The following is a 20,153-nucleotide window of genomic DNA, read 5'->3' on the forward strand; positions in this document are numbered from 1 at the left end:
ACTTTGATCACTTTACTGTTATGAACTAAAAATAAAAGCCCCATCACACAGTTAGATTAATTATGCAGACAAACAAACTCTTGCCTTCTTCAAACTCCATGTATGATAGTTAACTTTATGCACCTAGAATAGCCCCCTTGAACTTTTGGAGTTTTGTTTAGAAATACAGTTGCTATGAATTACATTTTTGTGGACTTATACACCACATGCACACACAAAAAGGAAGAGTTAAAACTTCTTTGTAAAAATAAATAAGTTAAACTTATTTGTAAAAATAAGTTTATCTTTTCTTATGTATCTTGTGTATCCTTTTTCCTACATTCAGTACTTCCTCAACACCTAATAATACCTTTTTTTGGGTCTCCTTTCTAAACATTATACTATATACACACTCATAGTTGTTTATATATAAATAACTCTACACTGTATAATAGGATATCCATGTTGAAGAGAACATGCAACAAATTGTTCCTCCTTTTTATGGCAAAGACATCAAAATGTGATAAGGTATTTATGTACTGGTCAGTGTGGTAGTTAATTTTGACTACTAATTTTCCTGAAGTTAGAATGAATTAGGAAAGCATCCAGATACAAGTGACAGATTATCTGGATTCGGTGGGAAGTTGTGTTCTATAAGCTGTAGTACTAGATTGAAAAAAAGAGAGAAAAATAAATCCCTGAGCAGTGATTCTTATTGTTCTCTGCTTTCTGATGAAGAATACAGGTCACAAGCAGGTCTTAAGCCCCTGCCACCATGACTTTCCTGCCTAAGAATTTATTAACCCTTAGTTCCCTAACTTACTTTCCTCAAGGCTTTGTTTCCACACATCAGTAAAAGTAGTTTAGAAAAAACTGACATCAAATATTGAGTGCAAAAATTCTTGGAAAGCAAAAGAATAAAATCCATAATTTCTCTTTTCAAAAATTCACTGTGGATAAACAATGACTGCATTAAACAGTGAAGACTGAAAATATCATTCCTGGTCCTGTTTCAGCTTCAGCATGAGAACAGGCAGGAAGTCATCATTCTTGCCACTACCAATGTCCTTGATGAAAGGAGAAAGCTGAAAATACATTTCACCAAAAGTAACACGGTGGAATCATAAAAGAATAAGAATAATCTAAGTAATTAGAAAGATCATTATTTAAATGCAGTGTGGTATTATAAAATGTTAATTATAGAAAAGGATGAGTGAAGGATAATATAGGATTCGTATGTTGCATTTTTCTTATACGTAAAAAAAGTTCAACATTAGATTTCATACAATTATGAAGGTTGCCCTTCTCCTAAACATATTATTCAGGTATTATTCTACTATCAATAAATTTGTTATGAAGAAAAATTACTAGAAAATCTCAATGACGTTTAACTATATTATCTGAGAAACAATAGCTCACCCTCTAAATGCTCTCCTTTTATATTTTACCTCATAGAACAAGTGGTAAAGAGAGCTTAATATGTTTGTACATTTTTACATAGCAACACATTTCTTTATCTTGAGTTACAGATATGTCAAGACTCTAAAATATCAAGAAGAGAAATATGCAGATCAGCATAAAGATAAATCTTTCCTCCTTAGAAAAGAAATGCAAGCATTACAGGACATAGTTACCTTAAGAATTCATGGTCAGATGTGATGAGTGTGCTAAGTGCTGTCAAATAGGATCAAATAAAACTGTGTCAAAATGTTTAACAACGAATGCTGTAGATAAGCAAGTTTAGGCTCCTTAGAGAAATAAGGGGTACATATTGACCTCTACTTTTCCAGAGAGTGATGCCATGGTTTATAACTATGTAAATAATTCTCTAATAATTAGTGTAATACTGTGAATTATCTACTATGGATGATCCCATTACATCCTCAAAGATATTACATTATGAACAATCCATCTGCAAACAATAGGACATTGTTTTATTTGATGATTGGTCATGTCAGGAACTAGAATTAGGGGTATGGATAAACATTCATATGTATATCTTATAAAATATTGCATATATACATAGTAGACAACATTCAGTGGTCTGTTGAACATCAAGCTAACTTTGATGATAAGTGAGGAGATAGGTGGTATGGATGGGCAGGGAAGACAGGTATTTTGTTTATTTCCTGAGACAGACATTTTATGAAAGACATATATTTAAGAAGCTTAAAAATAACTTTAAAAGAGTTTAATATAAAGTATCCTATCTTACCTGATAGGGCAATAAAGTTACATTATTCAAATTAATAAATTTAGAAATCACAGAAATTCATAATACTTGCATTAAGGAATAAAAAATAGAGTATGAAATATGTTTGCCTGAATGGAATGTGATAACACATCACTAATCAAAAATATGCTTAACTGGAATAAATGGTTAAAATATTTTTTAAGCAGGTATTTAATCAATAATACAGTGCTAGTCTTCTTTATATAATATTAAGCAACTTACTTTTTAAAATTAGAGTCATCCAAAAATGAATACAGAAAAAAATAAATTTAATAAACTTGTTCCTAAAATAAAGCTGAAATAAATCAGTTTCAAACATTTTAGGTAGGATGTAGTAAGATTTTTAGTGTTTATAAATCCATAAGAAAGTCCCAATATGTATCAAATGATTATTGTCTAGATGGATATCTATCTATGTATGTATCTGTATGCATGTCTACCAACTATTTAACATCAATCTGTATTTGTATTATATATATGCACAATTTAGGAGAAATACAACACATTTAAAGAATGTATATCCTTTATTAAATGCTTACTGCAACACACATTTTAATCAATAATACTGAAATCATTTTTAAGCTATTAACTTGCATCTTTTTCTGCAAAAATTTTATTTTTCATACATTGCTTCATTTCTCCTAATATCCATTGCATGCTGGCTGTCTTCATCGGGGTTCCTATTCCTATGCTGAAACACCACAACCAAAAATAAGATGACAAAAAGATGTTTATTGGACTTACATTTTCATCTTGTTGTTCATTATTGAAGGAAATCTGAAAAGGAACTCAAACAGGAAAGGATCCTGGAGGCAGGAACTGATGTAGAGGCCATGGAAGGATGCTGATCTGGTCACTTGCTTGCTTCACATGGCTTTCTAGGTTTGCTTTCTTATAAAAACCAGTACTACCTGCCCAGGGATGGCACCACCTACCATGTTCTGGGCCCTCCTACATTGACCACTTATTGAGAAAACCCCTTACAGATGGTTCTCTTTGAGGCATTTCCTCAACTGAGGATCTTTCTTCTGCAATGACTTTGGTTTGTATCATTTGACACACAAAGCAAGCCACTATACTGGTGATTTCTTCTGTTATTCATACTTCCAATTTATTTGTTTGTTTGTTTGTTTGTTTTTTGAGATAGTTTCTCTGCAGCTTTTGGAATCTGTCCTGGAACTAGCTCTTGTGACCAGGCTGGCCTCAAACTCACAGAGATCTACCTGCTTCTGCTTCCAAGTGCTGGGATTAAAGGCATGCACCACCACTGCTCGGCTTGATACCTCCAATCTTTCATTTGACTCTTTGGTCACTGCTTACTATGATATGTGGCATATTCAAATAATCTTATTCTGTTCCACCCGAATCTGTGCCTCCCTCTCCCGGTACAGTTTGCGTGCCTTCTGTACCTACTACAAGCTGGGGCGAAGGCCTGGGGATTGAACAAAAGACACACACAAAGAGACTTGGGTCATTCGTCAAGAGATAACCGAATGCCAATTTTATTTAGCTTTCTGCAAGGTTAATATACCGTGCCCCAGTAAAGGAGATACCCTCCCAGCCAGATGGGGAAGCCAGGCGAGATAGAACCTGATGCTGTGTAGGAAATTCCTTCCCGGCAGGGGGTAGTGGGCAGAGGGCAGCGACAGACAGTTGAGAGGGGACTAGGCACCATGGGAATCTTCTGGGCAGGTGGGAAATTACCATTGCAAAGGTTTAACAAAGTCTACAGCTAGATCACCAGGCTAAAAGCTGAGCTAGCACAGAAATTAGCAGGAAGCTTGGCTGGTTAACATAAACAGTCCTTGCAATTTGCACCTCAAGGAGCAGGAGGAAAACCTGGGATCCTACATTATACATTTAAAGCAAAATCATTAAACACAACAACAACAAAAATTCTTTTTACATACTTCCATGTCATTCTATTCCCCCCCTTCATCAGACATTTAAAATTACTATAAGTTACAATACAGTCCACTGATCTCCTCTTGCTTTCCCCCATCTAGTCTCTCCCGTGTTCCCTCCTTCCAACTATATTCAGCATTCAACTTTATGGCCTTTTTATCTTTGACTAATAGTCTAGTTTGTGTGTGTGTGTGTGTGTGTGTGTGTGTGTGTGTGTGTGTGTGTGTGTGTGTGAAACCATATAAATGCGATCTGATAAATGTGTTTTTGTTGATTGTGGTTAAGGTTTGCAGGATAACCAATTTTTATTGCATGAGCTATTAAAGGGCTCATGACTTGGAAGAGTACTTATTGCACCCTTAGTAGGCATCAATTTTCTTTGTCTCTCTTCTGTGTTTCTGTTGCAGTATAAATATGATCATAGATTATAGTTAATTCTAGAATACTTTCTCCCAGTGTGAACATGGTAGTCTTGTTTTCCTTCTGGTAAAATTTACACTATGTTCTTAATCCCTGTTTCTTAGCAGAGAGTCAGGGTCACTCTTCTGCAGTATTAAATTTCTCAGTCACTCACAGTAATTAGAATCCCTGTTTTTGGCTCTGCTTATTTGTGTGATTGTTTGAAGTTCCTATTTTTACAAATGTGAGCTGCTTTTAAGTTTCACCTTTCCTCCTTGTAATGCAAACTATTAATAGGAAGGCCTATCTATTTTGTGTAGAACTTAACACATAGAAAATGCTTTATTAGCATTTACTACAATCAATATTTAAAATACAATAAAAATACTATTCCAACACTAAATATTGTATATATTAAAGATAATATCTCAAAGATAAACGTTGATTAAAATAAATGATGCACATGATAATTCTGCCAAACCATGTTCTTTTATGCCATTTTTAAAAAATTTTTACAATATATGTGCTATTCCATATTTTTTTGCTTTATGTCTTATTGTCCAATATTAAGGGGAATTTTGCTACATAGTTTTGCTGAAACAGGTCATTGCTCCATTTCTAGGTTTAATCAAGAAATTCCCCATTCACATTTTTCAGTAACTCATTGATGTTGCAGTTGTTTCTCATGTATACTTAGATTTCGATAACATTTCATCTAACTCCCCACCCCAACAATTTGCTATTATTTATTTCTTCAATAGATTCTTTGCTCTACATTTTGTTCTTGCATTCATCCTTAAACTTTAATTTCATATCACCATTGACAAAATACTGTTACTGACAATATATAACTTCCAACAAATATCCATTTAATTTTATTCCCTCAAAGTCATTAAAAGCAGTCATTAGCTATCAATTAGGTAAAAACCTAGAGGGTAAAAACATCATTAACTTATCTGCTTCTACTGCCCCCTTAGTCAACATTTTCCAGTGTTGGTGGTCATCTCTGGAACTGTTTGCCACGTCTTCCTACCAGTCTGTTTTTCAATTAAAACTCCTTCTAAACTATTTTTTTCTATTATGTATCCCGATTAATTTCTTTTCTGATGCTTCAAGCAATCTTTTTGGGTTTTCCTTCTTCCTGCAGAAAGGACACTTTGTAGCTGCTCTTCTGATATTGAACTCTTCTCCTCTTGCTTGCTGTGTATATAATATATTCTTTTAATGATAAAACTAAGCTACAAATTTAACCTCTAATATTTAAATGTTTTCTCCCACACCATTCAAAACTGCAGAGGTAATCTTCAAATCCCACAAGAATATCTCTTGTTTAGGTGGATGAAGAGCACAATAATATTCAAAGTGTCAAATTCATTCTTTCTGTGATCCTAGCAAATAAGACATTGCTATTATTACTATTTTAGTTATCTTTAGAATAATTCATTTTCAAGAAAAAGAAATACATTCAACACAACTTCATTGTACTCCCTATGAATCTTATGTGACAGTGACTAATCATGCCCATGTATGGGTTCTGTAAGATTTACTGATACCCAAGGATTTATTTCAACCCCAATTTGTTTTCAACGGTATTCTTTGCAGTACATCATCAGAGAGTAATCCTACTAAAGTTGAATCTGTTTACTTATTTCTGTTGTATCCTTAGAACCCACTAAATTTTGCCACAGTTACAATCATGGCTTCTGCATTACTGAAACAAAATTAACTTCTTTAAAATAATAACAATTTCATAAGGAAAAATGATAAGATATATGTGGGTCTCAAATACTAATTAATTCAAAAATAGACTTTCATTAAAATTATGATCGAAGTCCAAAAGGCTTCATATTGCTTTCACAGTTATGTGCACAGTATGAATTAGCATTCTTTAGGATAAGTCACCAAACTTATGTTACTGTGTCAATTTGTAGTAGATTAAAGTGGCAAGATTTAAAAAATTGCCCTTCTCTATTGTCACATATTGGCCCATACTCACCATGCCATAGAATGCACTTCATCTTTTCTTGTATAGATAAGCCACAATTTATTTCACTCACAGGAAGTATTTCATTAAGAACTTCAGTCAGCCATACAATGGAGGTGGAGTTGAGTGACTTTTTCAAATAATCAGCATAATAATAAGTCTTTTGAAGTGATAACATTTTAACTTTCTTTGTTCTATGAATTCAGTAAGCTCTGATTTCCTTGTACTGACTTATGATTCTTTGTTCTCTAATAATGTTGGGATTAAAAGGTAGTTCTTTCTAAGGAAAATGAATCGGGTCACATCATTTGTTGGTCATCATTGATATGCTTCAGTTAGTTCAAATCCAAGAATCTACTTATCCACAATTTGTGGGAAATTAGGTAAATACTGAGAGATAACCTCTTTTTTGCAAACATGACTTATTATTTGTTTCCATATAATATTTTGTTATTTACCAAAGATGTTCATGGATTTTGTCTCTATGTAAATGAAAAGGGAAAATCAGCTTTATTTATTCTTTCATCTGATTAATCTTTTCTTGTTATTCAGACAAAAACCAACTAAGCAGGTTTACTTTGTACCTTGATTCACAGGGAAAAGCTGACACTACAATACCTCCCAATGAAACACAGGCATAAAATCCTCACTACAAAAACTTCTGTCTCACCATGGCATATTTTGAAACAAATTTGTTTTTCTATCATAATAATTTATTTTGATATAATATTTAATTTCTAAGAAAAGAACAGTAGAAATAATATTGCTAAAGAATAAGAACAGCAAAATAATTAGCATTTTAAAATACTTATTAAATGATAATCATGACTTAAAGCTTGATTCAAAAAGAGTAGTGTAGTTTGTTGCTTGCAAAGACTCTGTTAACTGAGTCTTAAAGAAAAAGACTGAAGAACATCAACTGATAAAATACTTGTCACAAACCACTCCAGTTTTTGAAATGTTGAGAATGGTACACTGTTATACTTCATTAAAACTCTACTTTAATCTGTAGAATTTTGTAGAATTTAACCTGTAGAATTTTTTTGTCTATGTTGTGTTGTTGGTAATTGTGCATATACCAAATTCTAAAGTTGGTATAGGTTTATATTTTGTCTTATCAATGAACTGTACCAGCCACACACTGTGAAGTGATCCATTTTGTTTGATATGTTAGAGAAAATGGAGAATGTATCAGACACTGATGTTATACAAGTCCAGAGAATCAAAGTGAATTTCTATGGAGTTTTTCATTGAGACACCATGAAGTATTAACATGATCTTTAAATATAAGCGTCATAGACAGAACATGACAGGATTCCCTCTGATCACACAGAGGGAATAGGTTTAGATTGATAGTGAAATTAAAAGGAAACAGATATATAAGCAACTACATAAGTCCAAATAAAAGAATCCTGGCCAAGACTTCAGAGCAAATCCCTATATCTTTTTTATTCATTACACTAAGTCTAAATTTTACTAAAATAAGACATGCAAATATTATCTAGATGAAATTAGTTTTCTGATTTTAATTTTAGGTATGCCCTATCCACTGATTGTAGTTAATATGAATGATTCAATCAACATATTTCCAATCTGGGGCAGTGCAGTTTTGTTTTATTTTTATTAGATTGTTATCATTGTTAACAAAAATAAATTGAATTTTTATTTATTTCACACCTATAATCCCAGTCCTAGAGTGTTGGAGAAGATAAATGATGTGGCTGGGTAGAGAGAGGAATATAAGGAGGGAAGAAACAGGAGCTCAACATTCAGTCTGTGGACTTGTACAAATGGGATAATCCCCTGTGGTCTGATTATTTAGTAAAGGTAAGAACTAGTGTTTGGTGTCTCTGCTTCTCTGATTTTTATGTTTTTACCCCCTAATATCTCGACTCCGGGTTTTTATTCTTAAGACAAATTAGAATCTGTGCTACAGACTAGTTTTGGTTTTATTTCAGTAACTGTAGTCATTCCACCTTATACACTTCAGTTTCTCAAATCTCAAGTGTTTTGTGTGTTCCAGTGTATATTGTCATACCAAATAAAACTAGAATGGCATATCAAACACTTCTTTGATGTAGTTTTATAAAGACCTTGCCACCTCTGCTGAAGACTAATTATTTATTTGTGCTTAACATGAATTTATCTCATTAATTAGCTCTTCCAGGACTACTGTAGTCTCTCTAGTTTTTAATGTAGGTACCGGGATTATTTTCTTTTACTAAAATTAGTCAAATGGGTACAATTTCAGTAAGATCTGCCTATTGCTTTGTCTTCAAACCTTTACAACTAGGAGTTATTTTACCCTGCTTACCTTTTATATTATATTATACATTTTTATAAACATGAAAGACAGAGTCTATACTAGGATGTTTTGTGATTTCCTATGCCAAATAATCCAAATCTTTTCACTTTAGGCTCAGGCAGACTTTTCTGACAAGGGTAGAAAGCAGTCACATTCTTCATGAAAACATCAAAAAATGGTTTCTACTACACACATTAATAATATTCTCCTCTAAAAGCTCTTGAGTCAGTCCCCTACAGTTGAAATAAGTCTTAATACCACTATCTTCCTTTCTTATACTAGCATGGACCATTAAGCAGTGCTCAAACATTCTATTCTTTTCCTAATGAAACTTCCAAGTCCATTTTACTCCAAATGAAAACTTGGCCTGTCATAATACCACACACCTGGTACCACCTTTAGTCTAGTTAGAATTTCTAATTCTGTGAAGAGATGCCATGACCTCAGTAACTCTTATAAAGAAAAATATTTAATGGAATCAGTTATAATTTCAGAGATTTAGTCCATTCTAATCATTTTGGGGCATGGTGACTTGTAGGCAGACACGGTACTGGAGCTGAGAGTCTTACATTTTGATCAGTAGACAAAAGAAAGTGAACTGGGATACTGGGAGGAAGCTCTTCTGATGATGTCTAAGGTGCTGATCTGTGAGTATAGAATATTATTAGGGTCATTTTATTACTACTTGCTATTAGCAGAACAGATTTATTTAGTTTTCCCCTGGGCTCCTGACCTATCTAGTCTAGGGTTCTTGACCACCTACCTATGAAGTATTAGGTATGGATTTTAGATTATGAAGTGAGCTGTAAATACAACCAGGAATTGGTTGTTGATTTCCACAAGGTTTTGACCACTATTAGACTCACTTATCTTGCATGTAGTTAACTATAGATCAAAAGTTTTGTAGGTGGTTTGGTGTTTACCTTTCTCCTTTTGTAGCATGCAGAGTACCTTCCAGTAAGCATTATTAATAAAAGCTCAAGATAAGAAATTGGGGCTAACCACATTGGAGCACTGGACTGAGCCCCCAAGGTCCAAATGAGGAGCAGAAGGAGGGAGAACATGAAAAAGGAAATCAGGACCGCGAGGGGTACGTTCACCCTCTGATATAAGGGCACTGATCGAATGAGAACTCACCAAGGCCAGCTGGACTGGAACTGAACAAGCATGTTATCAAACCGGAGTCTCTGAAAGTGGCTGACATGGGGGCTGACTGAGAAGCCATTGACAATGGCACTGGGTCTTGCTTTGTCTGCATGTACTGGATTTTTGGGATCCTAGTCTGTTTGGATGCTCACCTTTCTAGATCTGGAGGGATGGGGAGGAACATGAACTTCCCACAGGGCAGAAAACCCTGACTGCTCTTAGGACTGGAGAGGGAGGAGGAGAGGGAGTGGGGGGAGCAGGAGGGTATTGGGAGGAGGGGAGAAAGTGGAAATTTTTATAAACAAACAAATAAATAAATTTTAAAAAAAAGAAATTGGGGTTAAACCTGAAAATCTGAAAATCAATACAGTCAGCTACTGGCTCTTACCTCAACCTTAGTCTGAAATGGTGATACTGCCTCAGTGATTCTGAGGAATCTCAGAATAAGACTGCATCTGACAGCTGTCTCATCCCATCTTACGTTCCTTTCTAGGGTTGGGATCAAAGGTGTGCACTACTGGGATTGAAGGCATGCACCACCCAAATTCTATAGCAACTAGGGTGGATACTGGGATTAAAGGTGTGCATCATTGTGGCTACTAGGATTAAAGGTATGCGCTACTATGAATACTGGGATTAAAGGTATGTGTTGCCATAATCTGATCTGTAAGGCTGACCAGTGGGACTAATTTACTCTCAGATCTTCAGGCAGTCTTTATCTATTAAAATACAGTTGAAATGTCACTACATTCTAGTACATGAACAGTCGTGTATACTGTTCCAGGTAGGTACCAGTTTCACCTCTCTGTGTTTAATGACCTATGTAGTTATTGTCTTTAGTATTAGGGATGTACTGCCAGTTTGTGGAGTGGAACAAATAGCCTTGGTTATAGCCTTCATTGTTTAGAAATTCCTATGGGACCCCTTTAAAAATCAATAAATTTAACCATTCTGAGTAGTGGAAGCTTAATTTGGTTATGAAAGATTTTCACTTGGGGACCTCTATCCTAGTTTGTAGATTTAATTTAGATTACCTTAATATGTGTATGTTTTTGGAAGTTTCTGTTAGGTTAGCTTTTGGTGCGGGAGAATTGTCTGTATTCTGTCAATCATATTTTAAAAAAACGCTGATTGGCCAGGCAGGAAGTATAGGCGGGTCAACCAGACAGGAAGTAGAGGTGGGGAGAGGAGAACAGAAGTATTCTGGGAAGAAGGAAGCCCATTCCTCCCACTCCTGCCCAGACTCCAAAGAAGCAAGAAGTGACCTGCCCCACTGAGAAAGGTACCGAGACATGTGGCTAACATAGATAAGAATAACGGGTTAATATAAGCTACAAGAGCTAATAAGAAGCCTGAGCTAATGGGCTAATCAGTTTATAATCTTATGGAGTTCTCTGTGTGATTTTCTTTGGGGCTAGCCAGCTGTGAGGTAGCGGATGTCAGGACAGATAACACAAGTCTGCCCTTTATGTTACCAGTTTTCTATACCACATTCAATCACTCTTGTGTTTAGCTGCCCCTTCCCATATTCCTTCTTCATCCTCTTCCATTTTTCCCCATTTAATGTGCATGCTTTTAATATCCCCATCTATAACTCTATTCTGTTTTCAATTTCAAGGGAAATCTGCTCTCAAGTAATCACTTATTCTAGAACTTCTCATTTATATGGATTGTAGCTTGTGTACAAATGTCTTAACAGCTAACACATAAGAGAATACATATCATAGATTTTTTTCCCCTGTGTCTGACAGATGTCTGGGTTGTTTCCAATTTCTGGCTATTATAAATAGAGCAGCAATAAACATGATTGAGCAAATGTCTCTGTAATAGAAGGAAGCATCCTTTGGTTATACCAGAGTGGTATAGCTGCATCATGAGGTAGATATATGCCCAGCTTCCTGAGGAAAGACCAATTTTTACTTTTACAGTGTATTCTTATTTTCTTTCTTTGCAACACATCCTCCTTGGTCTGTGAATGCTAAGAAGTTAAGTTTCAATGAGTTTCTGCTAATTTAAATGGTGTATTACATAGGAAATAATATTGCTTCAAATACTACACAATTCAAGATGGGTGGTTAAAGCTGAGTGCTGAATTGTGTCAATCTTTTCCTGTGCAGAATTCAAAACATTCATGTGGTAAAAGAACAACTCTCCATACTTGCTTTTCGAGGAAAAGGAAACAAGGTTTGAAAGTCAGTGAGTTGAAGTGAAAACCTTCTGTGAATGGAGGGACTGATGAATTGATATTAAACAGCAATATAATTTAGATATTTAATTAACAAGTTTTATTGCTATTGTTTTAGGAAAGTCTTTCCTATGCTTGTTTTCAATGTCAAATATCTGTATTTTTATACTTCCTATAAAATATATAAGAACTAAGCCATCAAAAATTTTATAAAATTTGCATTTTGTTTGATCAGTTCCTCTGTATTTCTAGGAATTCACTCTATATAAATGCATGTATTACCAAAAGAAGTATAATATCAGTTTAGACATTTTGATCTTTGTAGAACATTGTATCTGAAAAAAATTTTGCCAGTCTTTCAATTTCACAACCAAAAATTCTCTAATCAATCTAATAATTAAGATTATTAATTAATTTTGATCATAGTTTTTAGTTAAGAGTCTTTATTAAAGTTCCAGTTTGCATATTAATTTACATTACTTTTAAGTAGCAAATTTTATATCTTAGAATAAGATATAAAATTTTTAGATTTGGAAGAGAATATAGTCAAAGCCAAAGTGTTAGGTCAAAGAAACTTTAAATTGTGCATGTGTGTGTGAAAAGAATTTATCAAATTTTAACTCAACTTAAATAATTCAAATGTATTGTTTTATAAATGTTACACATTACTTAATTTAGATTGTCTGCAAATAATTTCTGTCTGGGATGCATAATTGCTGAATGCAAACAATCCCACTGAAATATATTATTATCCTACATCATCTGAAAGCTAATATTTGTCTTAAATATAAAGTAATAATTTGCATATGGCTATATCTGTGAGACATCAGTAATCAAATCTGTAGAGTCAAAAATGAGTGTAGAAATACAAGTTTTCTAGAAACATACATATATGGTCATACCTTCTCTATTATATATGTGGGCACACTCTATGGGTAGCATTGTCTATGCTGCAGGTTTAGCATTTCACCTAATTGAATTTTTCTAGAACTAACTGAAGAACCATACTAGGTTGTAGTTCTTCTCTTGCCAGGGTCATTGCATTCACTTGGTGCAGACTTACTAGTACACTGATTGTTGGAATCTGTATGTTTCAGCCCTAAAGCCATGTATAATCACATATCAGCACATGGACTTTTTCTTTGTGGTAACACAAAGATTTGAATTGCTCCAAGGTATAAGATATAACTTATTTTTTAAAATTATATAATATATATATATATATATATATATATATATATATTAGAGTGGTTGTTATTGTAAATCCCTGCGTTGTTTCTCTTTGCAACAGAACATGAGTCAGTTTCAAACTCTGAGGAATGCTGGCAGGGACAGTTCAAAGAATTTCAAAAGATATTTAAAAAACTGATATGATAGTTTCTCATGTAGCTCTTGTATTTCATGGATCTATTTTATAATGCTTATTTTGGGAGAGGAACACACCACAAATAGGAAAGTGGATACAAGTTCACATTGCATATTGCGCTATAAGCGTGAAGATGAAATGTTACTTTCAGTAATTTCGAAAGACTGAGTTCTTAGAACAAAATAAATAAGGAAATAATTTTTAGAAACACCCTGCATAACCTTTGTATTAGCTGCTCACCTCATTTCTAGACTAAACACCACAGAAAGCTTAAGAAAACAAAGGTTTATTTTCTCATAATGGGAGGAGAATTCTCTCATAGTGGGGACACATGGTGACCAGGGTCTGAGGCTGCTGAGTATATCACTTCTTCAGTCAAGTAGCACAGAGCAATGTTTGGTGCCAAGCATAGGAAGGAAAGTGATGGGAATGCAATCGGACAGGAAGAAATATAAAGGGAGAAGAGGAAGGTGAGAATGAGAGATCACAAGTGAAGACGAGCAAAAAGAAAAAAAGGAAGGTGGAAGAAGGAGAAAATGTAGAGAAAAGAAAACAATTGGAAGGAAACGAGAATTAATAGCATCCTGAAAAAATACAGAATGTTTATTAGCTGTAAACAATTGTGATTATTAGTGGAAATTAGTTAATTTGGAAGACACGTTACCAGACTACTATTATAGATAGACTAAGGTAAAACACATCAAACCAATCAACTAACACAACATATATTTTAAGAGATCCTTAAAATTTGTGAACATTTTAAAATAAATAAACAAACAGAACCGAAGAATGCTTTCATTCCTAATACTCTTCATCTAGTAGTAGACGTCCTCATAAGGATTTAAACTAAAGAAATTCATTTAGGACATATATTCCCACACAAATTACAATAAAATAATCTTTCTATATCTATTATGTGCCTGAGGCTGAAGATACTGTCTTCCTGTTAAGGTGATAAACTTTTTAAGAATATATAATATTCCAACTTTGATTACAGCAGAATAAAATACCCATGAACCTTTAATACCTTTAAAGTTACTTTAAACATTTATTACATATTTAAATTTGATCATGGTTTCAGACTTCCTTTTAGTCCAATGCAAATCATATAGAATCAGATTCAATTTGCTTTAAATGTACCAATCAATGGTCAGAACAGATAAAGCACAAACAAACAAACAAAAATGCATTCTACATTTTTTAACATAGCAGCACTAAAGGTGATTGTGGTAGAGTAAAATCCATGGAACCACTACATTGATTTCTCTAGTTTGTAAAGAGTCTTCTGAGTAGAGTACCAGGGAAGACATGTCAAACAGGAAGAGTGAAACTTTCCATGACAAAGATGTGAGATTTTTAAATGTCATCAACATATACGTAGTCTGCAGAGATTATTTTCTGTGAACCATGTAGAGAAAGAGATTACTGATCTTAACACTTAAGTAAGGGGATCCACATAAAAGAATATGAAGAATCAAGAAGGCAAAAATAATCAAAACATCAGAAATGGATGAGACAATATGAACTAGTCTAATATATACATAATGGAAATTCTCAATGGAAAAAGCAGGTGGGAAAATATTTAATTAATCTTTAATTAATCTTTCTAGAAGATACTTTGTGCTAAAAGATTCCGCAAGGTACGAATAAATTAACAAGTGAGAGTGAAGAAATACTGTGTGTGTGTGTGTGTATTAAGAGTATATATAAAATGTAAAGTATATGAAGAGCTCTATGAGTTTATAAGATAACCTACATATTGCAAGTAAAAAGATTTTGCACTTGATAAAATGAAGATGACAGCATGTTAACTAAAATAATTTGAATATTTTCTCATTCCTGCTGGGAATAAAATGGCATCAATTAAATAACTAGCAATATCTTTTTAAATAAATTAACATGGGTGTTTCTAGATGTGATTCCATAAATCATTAACATTAACTATAACAATTAGTTATAATTCATGATTTCAAAATAGGATACTTAAGTTTCCAATGGGAGATGTTAAAATAATTTTATACCTGTGCTGTAAAGAAACATTTGGGAACCCAATTATAATACATTTTATCATTACATCTGAAATGAATAAAAGTGCCTCGGTTTGCAATACATGGTATTGACAAGTGTGAGTCATAAATTGACAGTACTGAATAAAGTTAAAGTTAATTTTGAAACAATAGGAAAATTTAATAACAAATTCAATAAAATACTACTTGTAAAACAAAATTTTATAATTTATCTTACCCCCTGAGCATCATTTTTCAAAGGTCCATAATTTGCTTCAATGTATCTCAGAAACAAAGCTACTAACTTTTGGCTGCAATAAGTTAAACTGCAGTGCTAATGAAATGCTAATCCCAAGACTGTCACTAAATCAGTCCTTGGGCAAAATTATGCTTTGAAAATTTGGCAGCATAAAATGCCCAACAGTAGAGAAGAGTTACACAAGGAAGACTGAACAGGGGTCATTTTCCTGTTCATTCTGCATGTAAGCTGTTTACATAAAGTTTTTGTGGAAACTGGCTAACACATTCATTTATATCCTAAAGAGTTATTTCATGACCACATTAAATTTTATTCTGTTCCATTTGGCAATAGCAAATATTTGCTGGTTTTAATGAAACATCTTGAAATAATGACATATAACAATAAAGTTCAAACAGAGAGATTAGAAAGGGGGAGAGAGAGAGAGAGAGAGAGAGAGAGAGAGAGGGAGAGAGAGAGGAGAGAGAGAGAGAACAGAGAAGGAGGATATTGTATAAGAAAACAAGTTCAGCCTAAAAATCTGTCAAACCAGCTGAGTCATTAATTTTAGTGTATTACATATTGAACAAAACAAAGTGATCCCTTGACGAAAAGTGAAAAGATTTTCCCATTTATCCAAGGATCAATTATTCTAACTTTTCCTTAATTCAATTCCTTTAAATTTAAAATAAAAACTAGCAGTGGAGCTCCTTATAGACTCACCTAGCTCACAAAATGATTTATGAAATAGAGAGTGATTTAGCAAATACTTTTGCCTTTGTCAAGTCCTGTGTCCATCATGAAGAGAATCTTGGCATAAAATAATAGATATTGTACCCAAATAAGATATCCATCAATTTTTTTCACATTTTGGATCTCAAATAGTTTTAGTTCAAGAAAGGGAAAAATATTTTTCTTACTGAGTTCCAGATGATCAATTCTTTCTGCAACCTTCATACTTATAATGATGAAGAAAGTTATACCTGCCTATAGAGCGGGGATAATGAGAATAGATGGCATTCCATTGTTAGGATTTTATCTTGTAGGTAAACACAGAGGACAAATTACAGTGTTTTATGGATAGGTATTAAAAATATGTTTACTCAGAATATTCAGGATATAAGAAAATCAGTGTGAATACATATGTTCTTTTGCACAGTGTTATACAAATCACTATGTGTTATTAATTTCAGGAGGTAAAACAGTGATTTTAGTTAAGAATAGTTCTATATCCTGTGTGTGTAGTATGTGTTTATGTGCATTCACATCCATATAAGTATTGTTTTGTGATTCAGAAAGCATTTTAAATAGCTCATTAACACCTTAGAAAGTGAATCTTCTTGTTTATTGCTAATGAAAAGTTGAAGTCTGAAGATGTCACATGGCCATTTAGACTGTTGGGAAAATATTGTACACAAATGTCAATGGTTTCTATATATTGACATTGTGACAGAATCCTTAACAGGCTTGTTAAGTAAAAGAGCAAATAATCAGTAATGACATACTTAATAGTTAATATCCATCTATATTTGCATGAATATTAGTTGTTCAATAATGAGAGAATGTTTAACTATCAAAAAAACCCTTTGGTTGCTATTTGATGTTTAACTATTTTAGACAATCATGTTTTCTCTTACATGACATAGACTGGATTATCAATATAAAGTTTTCAATTTCATTGTAAAATATAAATGGTAAAGTTAGATATTTTATCACTAGTTATACTTTTGATTTTAGAAAGCAAATGCAGTATATACTGGCAAAAATCTGCTTACTTTTACAAAATTAAGCTCATTGAAGCTCTATTACTGAACTTAAGTTATTCTCAATATCTCAATAAAAATTAAATTACCACCTGCTTTTTCTCAGGATTCTAGATCAGAAAAAGAAATTCATAACATCACTGAATGGACACTAAGTTGGTTGTTGTTCAATATATTCAATATACTTGAATATATTTGGACTAGACAACTTTCACTGTTATGATATTTTTACATACACCTGAAAATTCTTGCTTGATTTTATGTTATATTATTGAAATAGTTTAAATTTTAGAGGCACAAGACCATACAAATTTGAGAATAAATGTTTAGAGGTACTGATGCCTCATTGCTTTAGAGTGGTATTTCTTAATGAAAGTTCTGTCCCACATAGTCCCACAGTCATTTGGTCCAAAAGAAAAATACAGAGACTTATATTAATTATAAACTGTTTGGCCTATTATCTTTGACTTATTATTCACTAGCTCTTACAACTTAAATTAGATCATAATTCTTGTTTATGTTTAGCCATGTAATTTGCTATCTTTTCTCAGTGAGTCATTCTCATCTCATTCTTCTCTGGTGGTGACTGTAACTCTGTCTTCTTCTTCCCAGAAATCTCTTGCCTAGTCACCCTGCCTATACTTCCTGTCTGTTTGCTGACCAATCAGCACTTTATTAAACCAATACAAGTGACAAATCTTTACAATGTACAAGAGCAATATTTTACAGAATTTTTCTTTGTTTTTCTCTTCAAAACAAGACACTGAATCTAACTTCCTTTATTCAGCTTTTTTTTCTATTATCCATAACAACTTGGAACTGGAACATTAAACAAAGACAAACATCCCATAATCCATTTTTGTGGGAATGAGGACTACATCCTGCTGATTAAGGACACTGGTAATATTATGGACACCCAAACAAAATTTAGGATTGTGGTCCAGTCCTGACTAGAGTATTCTGTAAGGATGGATAATCTTAGTCAGCAGACTTGAAACTGCTCTGGATATAAAATTCAGAGGAAACTGAGAAACTGCAACAGAGGTGCTCTGAAACTTTGAATCATCTGAGCTATCCATTCCCATTTGAGATTTTTTGGGGGGGTCTTCCTCAATTAAATCTTAGTTTTCTTAATTCAGAATGAAACCACAGCCTCTCATTTGCTGTGGAAACAAAAGCAAAACCTCTTCTCTAGTAACATATCTTTTGACTTAAATTTTGAAGTCAAGGCATTTTCAAAATAAATAGATTGGAATAAACCAACAGCATTTATAATCAAACATCTCTTATCAGTTGTTGCTCTTTCCTCAGTAGTCAAACAACTCAAAGTCAACACAATAACATACAGTATTCAGATTCTCTCTGTATTTTCCATTTTATGAGGCTTTTTTTTGCTCTTTTTTTATTTTCATTTTTAATTCTTGTCATTTTAAAACAGGGTTTCTCTGTGTATCTTTAGCTCTCCTGGACTCACTCTGTAAACTAGTCTGGCCTCAAACTCACGAAAATCTGCCTGCATTTTCCTTAAAGGGTTTGTACCTCTGATTGGCTCTAGCAAATAGTCTACAGGCGACAAATGGTTAACAAGAAGCAGTGGTTGACTCTGTTCTTATTTGTCTAGAATCCTTTTATTTTAAAGCTCTCTCAGGCTTTATGTGAAAATTATTGTTAAACTTTTGGGCATCATTTGTTGATGGAAGTTTCTGTCCCACCCGGTCTTGCAGTCATTCAGTCCCAAAGATATATGCAGAGACTTATATTAATTACAAACTGTTTGGCTTATTAGCTCAGGCTTATTATTAGACAGCTCTCACAGCTTAAATTAACACATAATCCTTGTCTATGCTTAACCACATGACTTTGTATCTTTTCTCAGTAAAGCATTCTCATCTTGCTTCCTCTTATCCCACATTATATCATACAATAAGGAATAAGCATAAAATGATGGAAAAATAACAAAACTTTGAGTTCTGGAGGCAAATATTTGTTTTAATCATTTGTTCATATGAATAAGTATGGTAATATCTCATAGCAGGCAAATAGAGTCTCACTCAATAAGTGATGCAGACTAAACAAACACAAGTAGCTTAACCTTTTGCACCATATAAATGGTAACTCACGCTGGTTGGTGGTGGCACATGACTTTTATCCCAGCACTCAGGAGGCAGAGAAAATTTTTTTAAAAAAATGTTGTTTGGGGGGTTTCTGTCCTGCCCGGTTCCTGCAATCGTTAAGTCCCAAAGAAATCACACAGAGATTTACATTAACTATAAACATTCTTATCTGTGTTAGCCATGTGGCTCAGTACCTTATTCAGTGGGGCAGTCACATCATGCTTCTTCTCTGATCTAGTCAGGACTGCAGAGGAATGGGCTTTCTCCTTCCCAGAATTCTCCTGTTCTTATTGGCCCGCCTCTACTTCCTGTCTGGTTATCCTGCCTATACTTCCAGCCTGGCTACTGGCCAATCAACATTTATTTAAAACATAATTGACAGAATACAGACCATTCTCCCACATCAAAATGTAACTCAGAATGGATGATTTTATATGTATATGTATGTATGTATGTATGTATGTATATATATACGTGCAAGCATAATTGTTCAAGAATTAGAATCAACAATTAGCAAGTGTGACTTCTTG

This window comes from Myodes glareolus, chromosome 8 (assembly GCF_982192425.1).
Source record: "Myodes glareolus chromosome 8, mMyoGla1.1, whole genome shotgun sequence".
Taxonomy (NCBI): Eukaryota; Metazoa; Chordata; class Mammalia; order Rodentia; family Cricetidae; genus Myodes; species Myodes glareolus.